At 46.2% G+C, this 6,519-nt stretch overlaps 1 non-coding gene across 1 annotated transcript; it reads right to left on the bottom strand.

Moving 5' to 3' along the window:
* Nucleotides 1-2,739: 2,739 nt before the first annotated feature.
* Nucleotides 2,740-2,846, bottom strand: LOC115803945 (U6 spliceosomal RNA). Its single transcript, XR_004024752.1, has one exon. It is a non-coding gene; the product is annotated as a U6 spliceosomal RNA (small nuclear RNA).
* Between the last annotated feature and the right edge of the window lie 3,673 nt (nt 2,847-6,519).

Below are 6,519 nucleotides of genomic sequence, written 5' to 3'. Positions count from 1 at the left end.
ATGCAAAAAAGAAAATCTGAGGAAACTACTGGTTTGTACAGAGTGGCTTTGAATGATTACGATTGAAAAATACCGAGGGATTGATAATTTATGCCTACATCTCCGGTGGCTAGGGTACCAGATAGTCTCAGAAAGTGCTTCCATTAGAGGGAGCTGTGGATGGTTTGAGCTGAGGAAGGGTTCAAGGTTAACACTCCCCACCCCCTTTCTGCGTGGGGTGGGCAGTCTCCTTGAAGATGCTGGGTGAGGTCGCCGGAAGCCACCACGAGGTGCTATCTCAGCCCAGGGGACACAGCTACTCTGAGTCCCTTTGCTGGAGAGGGGTGGGGTAGGGAGGAAAGTTGTCCCCCGAAAAGCTGCTCTCCCCTCGGAAAACCAAGAATTCCCTGGGCAGTCTCTACCAGGAGTGAAATGTAGATCCTTTGCACTTCAACTCCTGCTCTATTTTCAGACTGATTCATAACTAAAACATGAAATAAATGATGGAAGGCACGGAGCACTGTCTGACACTTGCTCAACGCGCGTTACTTTCTTCCCTCCCTCCTTCTCTTCTTCATCAGAATCTGCGGGGCCAGAATGTAAGCGCTGACTCTCAGACTGTCCTGTCTGAAGGGCTGTTTTCTGCAGGTGATTACAGAACCTGTCTTCCTGCCGCGCTGTCCACGCCGCCTTTCGAGCTCAGGACGCCACGAGCCCGCCCTCTGGCGGCGACAGCCCCGCATGTTCTCAAGCGGCCAAGGCTCCGCCCCGCCGGGGCTTCACTGCAAAACTTCGTTCCTGACGCCTGGTCACTGTTACCGCACAGTGGACACATGTCCCGCTTTGGACCGAATTACTCGGCAGGACTGCAAGGTGACTTGCTAACGCCATCAGACAAGAAAGGAGAGCATGTGAAGCTGGAGAGGGAGGGGAGAAGCATTTGCAAATTCCTTAAAATACAAGTGGTACCTCTCCCCCATTCCTCAAAATTTTGTTACGAAAAGTTTTAAAGATACCTAAAAGTTCAAAGAATTTTACAGTGAACAGACATATATCTATCACCCAGATTCGTCCATTAACATTTTATTCTACTTGTTTCATTACATACCTACCCATCACCCACCCTCTCTCTCCACCCATCAAAACAGCTTATTTTTCTGATGCATTTCAAAGTAGGTTGCAGACACTTCCCTCTAAACATCTCAGCCCTCAGTTTTTAAAGAAACACATGGAAGAGGTTGCTAGTATTTATTTTCCTGCGCAGTACATTTCTATTTTCTTGTTTTGTTGTTTTGTTCTTATAGCCCTGTGAATGAGTTATTTATTCATTAAACTGAGATATAATTGACATATAACATTATTTTAGTTCCAGGTGCACAACATAATGCTTTGGCATTTGTGTATTTGTATATATTGTGGAATAATCACCACCCTAAGTCTAGTTAACATCCATTACCACACGTAGTGACAACTTTTTTTTTTTCTTGTGATGAGAACTTTTGAGATCTATTCTGGTAGCAACTTTCAAATATACAATGAGGTAGGAATTTTAATCCCATTTTACAGGCATGGAAACTGAGGGTCAAGATGGGTGAGTAATTTGATGGAGCTGTGATTCAATATGTGTCTTTCACAGCAGATGTCCTCCCCTCCCTAACTTTGATGGCTTCACATTTTACTTGGAATAAAAGCAGAACTTCTCATGCACACGGCCATCCAGGGCCCTGCACTGTCTGTCTCCTCCCTCCCTCACCAAAGCAGTCCAGTCTGCTTGGAGATGCATTCCCAGACCACCCTGTCTGAAGTTACCTCCCCCAGGGATGCTTTATTATCACCATATTGTATTTCTTTCTTAACACGTTTCACAATTAGGAATTACCTTGTTTTTACATTTGTTTGCTCATTATCTGATTCTCTGAGGAATGTAAGGATCTCCAGTACCTAGAAGTGGGCCCAGAATGAGTCAGCGCTGAAGGAATATATTCATTAAGTGGATGAGTGTAGAATTCTGCTCAGCTCACTTAGTTGCTAAGTCTCTAAGATATGAGATCTTGGGACATTAGGATGTCAGGCCTACAAGCACTGCTGCCATCTTGCTTCTGGTCTGAAGAAAGAGCTAGCCCAGGGAGGGGTAGACCCGAGCAGGAGGCCTGACTGGACCTCCTGGCCCCCACTGTCCTTCAGGACTTGTAGTTTTGTGAGAGTATTTTCAGTTATTTGCAGCTGAAGTCATCCTTTGCCATTAGCTGACCACTTACCATGTACCCTCACTTTGCTTAGCATTTTAGAAATAATATTTCTAGGCTTTGTAACATTGGAGGCTGGCATTAGCTCCAAGGGTGCCCTTGTGACAATTAGTAGCAGAGACCCCCCTCTGAGCAGATGTAGCCGTGGGTCCCACTCACCTCCGCCCAGGATGTCCCTGGTGAAGACGCAGCCTGAACCCCATTACAAGGTAGCATAGGTGCCATTGCTCCCGTTTTGCAGTGAGGAGACCCAGACCCAGAGCGGAATTGACTTGCCCAACATCACACGGTTTAGCCACAGGCAGAGCTGGGAATCAAACCGTGTCTTTCAAAAGCTCATACCAACTTTTAAAAACGATGTTTAGTTTTGACTTTAAATGACACATTTGAATGGAATGAAATAAAACCAAAAAATAAACATTTAAAATTGAGCTGTGTTGGTGGATTCTTTCCTCAGGCAAAGCCTACCGAGACGTTTTCAGTATTTTATTTTTTTTTTGGCTTCGACAATAGACAAAATATGGAATGTGTCATAGATGCGCGTGTCACTCTTGCGCAGGGGCCGTGATGATGTTCCTTGTATAGTTCCAATGTTAGTATATGTGTGGCTGAAGCGAACACAAGTATGGGTTTTTTAAAAAAGGCTTATTGAGATATAAGTCACACACCATACAGCTTACTCACTCCAAGGGTACAATTCAATGGCTTTTGGTATATACACAGAGTTGTACAAACACTATCATAGTGGATTTTAGAATTTTAGCATTTCATCACTCCAAAAATAAACTTTGTACCCCTTAGCCCAGTCTTCCCTCCCCCTGGTCCCTGGCAACCACTAACCTGCTTTCTGTCTCTACAGAGTTGCCTGCTCTGGACATTGCACGTAAATGGGGTCACACACCACGTGGTCCTTTGTGACTGGCATCCTTCACATAGCATAAGGATTTCAAGTTCATGTGTAGCTTGTATCCGTACTTCATTCCTTTTCATGGCTGAATAATATTCTACTGTATGGGTATATCCCATCTTATCTATTCATTCATTGGTTAGTGGGCATTTTGTGTGTTTCCACTTTTCTGGCTGTTATGAATAATGTTGCTATGAACATTCATGCCCAAGTTTTTGTATGGACATATGTTTTCATTTCTCTTGGGTACATACCTAGGAGTGAAATTGTTGGATCATACGATAAATCTATGTTTAATCATCTGAGGAACGTCCAGATGGTTTGCCAAAGCGGCTTCACCATTGTATGTTCTCACCAGTGGTGTCTCAGGGTTCCAATTTCTCCACATCCTCACAAACATTTGTTACTATCTGACTTTTTTGGGGCTTTGTTTGTTTGCTTATTTGGTTGGTTTTTTTTTGGCTGTGCCGTGCTGCTGGCAGGATCTCAGTTCCTCAACCAGGGACTGAATCCAGGCCATGGCAGTGAAAGTGCAGAATCCTAACCACTAGGCCACCAGGGAATTCCCTGCTATCTGACTTTTAATGACAGCCCTCCCAGTGGCTGTGAAGTGGTATCTTGTGTGGCTTTCATTTGCATTTCCCTGATGGCTAATGATGTTGAGCATCTTTTCATGTGCTTAATGGCCATTTGCATATCTTCATTGGAGAAATATCTTTTCAGGTGCTTTGCCCAGTTTTTTTTTTTTTTTTGCGGTACGCGGGCTTCTCACTGTTGTGGCCTCCCCCGTTGCGGAGCACAGGCTCTGGACGCACAGGCTCAGCGGCCATGGCTCACGGGCCCAGCCGCTCTGCGGCATGTGGGATCTTCCCAGATCAGGGCACGAACCCGTGTCGCCTAGCATTGGCAGGCGGACTCTCAACCACTGCGCCACCAGGGAAGCCCTTGCCCAGTTTTTAACTGGACTATTCATCTTTTTATTATTGTCTCAGAGTGGGTTTTAGTAAGGGAATACGGGGCTGGCTGAATTAGCTCACTGTCTGAACCACCTGGATATAGTGTATTGGCGAGCACTGTCTCTCATCTTAGAAAATCAGATTTTCCACATACAGTCTCAAGTAGATCCCAGGTCAAATAAGGAAAATTGGAGTAGGATACGCCAAGCCTTGGTAACACTGAGGAAGAACGCTTTCTGGCTGTGTGATCTTGGGTAAATTACTTAACTTTTTTGAGCCTCAGGTTTGGGTCCATTTTATAGGCTGAGACTCTTCCTCTCAATCTGTGCGTGTCAGCACCTCTCACTCAGCCCTAGCCCTGCGGCAGGCAAGGCGGTCAGTGCCGCTCCAGGATGGATGAATGCCATTTCCCTTCTCTTCCTGCTTCTCAAAGCTCAGCTCCAGTTCTCAGGGCTCAGAGGCTGAGATCACTTGAAGGAAAGTCACAGTTATTTCATCAGATTAACCACAATAACTACAGCTCACAATGGTTGGAGGAGAGGATGACATATCCAGATCTGATTTGGCCATGAGAGGCACTAGAGCCCTAAGGATGTTTCAGCAGCATCTTCTGAGAGAGGAGACCTGGTGGGCAGAGCTTCCTGTACCAGGGTCTTTTCTTTCCACTAGGGATAGCCTGCAGGGGATTCTGGCCACCCTGGGGAAATGCTGGCCCCCACCCCCTCCACCTATAGCCTGTTGGAAGGAAGGGCAGAAGAGGAGGCCACAGGGATGTGCACAACGTGTGGACACACGTCACCCTGTGCACTAGCACGCACGACTCAGTCAATGCCTTGGGATCGGACTCAATAAGATTTTACCCCTTTGTGAGGAGCATTCAGGGAAGCAAGAGATGTGCAGGCATTTCCTCTGTTCCCTACAGACTGTTTCTCTCATCACCCCAGCCTGGATTTAACTCAGCATTCCTTCCTTCCTGCCTTCCTTCCTTCCTGCCTTCCTCTCTCTCTCTCTCTCTCTCTCTCTCTCTCTCTCTCTCTCTCTCTCTCTCTCCCTCTCTCTCTCTCTCTCTCTCTCTCTTTCTTTCTTTCTTTCACATTTGTGGAGCATTTCCTCTGCACCAAGCATTGTTCTAGCCACTGGGGATTCAAATATCAATCCAGCTCCAATGTGCTCATCACCAAGGAAGGGAGAAGTAGATGTTTGTGTATTGAGGTACCAGGTGAGCTTGGATTTAGAAGCTGTGCCAGCATCTTCAATGTCTAGGCAGATAGAAAAAGTCACCTCAAGATGGGTTCGTCTGATCAGGGAAGAGCCACGGGCATAATTCCTATAGATATGCAAGGGCAGGGACAGTGGTACTCACTTCCTGGGGGGAAGAAGGGACAGGAGGCTCGTCTGACCCCCACCCCCGGGCTGCCTCCCCCTCCAAGCACAGGTCTGTGGGGGATGCAGCTGGGGCAGGGGCAGGAGTTGGGGAATGCACCAACTTGCCTTAGAAGCCTGGAAGCCTTGCCGAAAAAGAAGGACTGACATTACAGCCCTCTCTGGAGTTCAAGGACAGGGAAATTGAGGAGGAGAGTCTAACAGGGGGTCCCGACCAAGGCCTGTGAAAGGAAGGACACCAAGGGTGTCAGAGTGGGAGCTCACAATGAGGGGAGGAGACACAGTGCCTAGTCCTGCCCCAGGCCCTCGGCATTTGTGACCAGGTTCAGGCTGTCCCTGAACTGATGGTGACTGTGACCCAACCTCCCCAGTGTGTCCTTGTGCTTTGGGGGAGCAGTGGTAGAGCTTGTGAGTGTGAACTAGGACAGTATGACCTTGAAGTTCAAGTGTGGAACCCCACTCTTTTAAATTTAATTTTATTTATTTTTCATTCAGCATGTTCTTATAAGCTATACATTTTATACATATTAGTGTATATATGTCAACTCCAATCTCCCAATTCATCCCACCACCACCACCCCCGCCACTTTCCCCCCTTGGTGTCCATATGTTTGTCCTCTACATCTGTGTCTCTATTTCTGCCCTGCAAACTGGTTCATCTGTACCATTTTCCTAGGTTCCACATATATGTGTTAATATACGATATTTGCTTTTCTCTTTCTGACTTACTTCACTCTGTATGACAGTCTCTAGATCCAACCACGTCACTACAAATGACCCAATTTTGTTCCTTTTTATGGCTGAGTAACATTCCATTGTATATATGTACCACATCTTCTTTATCCATTCGTCTGTCAATGCTTCCATGTCCTGGCTATTGTAAATAGTGCTGCAATGAACATTAGGGTGCATGTGTCTTTTTGAATTATGGTTTTCTCTGGGTATATGCCTAGTAGTGGGATTTCTGGGTCATATGGTAGTTCTATTTTTAGTTTTATAAGGAACCTCCATACTGTTCTCCATAGTGGCTGAATCAATTTATTTTCCC

Source organism: Delphinapterus leucas, chromosome 2 (assembly GCF_059928025.1).
Source record: "Delphinapterus leucas isolate spDelLeu-1000000601 "Yukka" chromosome 2, BTC_Dleu_Yukka2, whole genome shotgun sequence".
Taxonomy (NCBI): domain Eukaryota; kingdom Metazoa; phylum Chordata; class Mammalia; order Artiodactyla; family Monodontidae; genus Delphinapterus; species Delphinapterus leucas.
The sequence above is the reverse complement of the archived record's forward strand: the minus strand, read 5'-3'. Positions and strand labels throughout refer to the sequence as shown.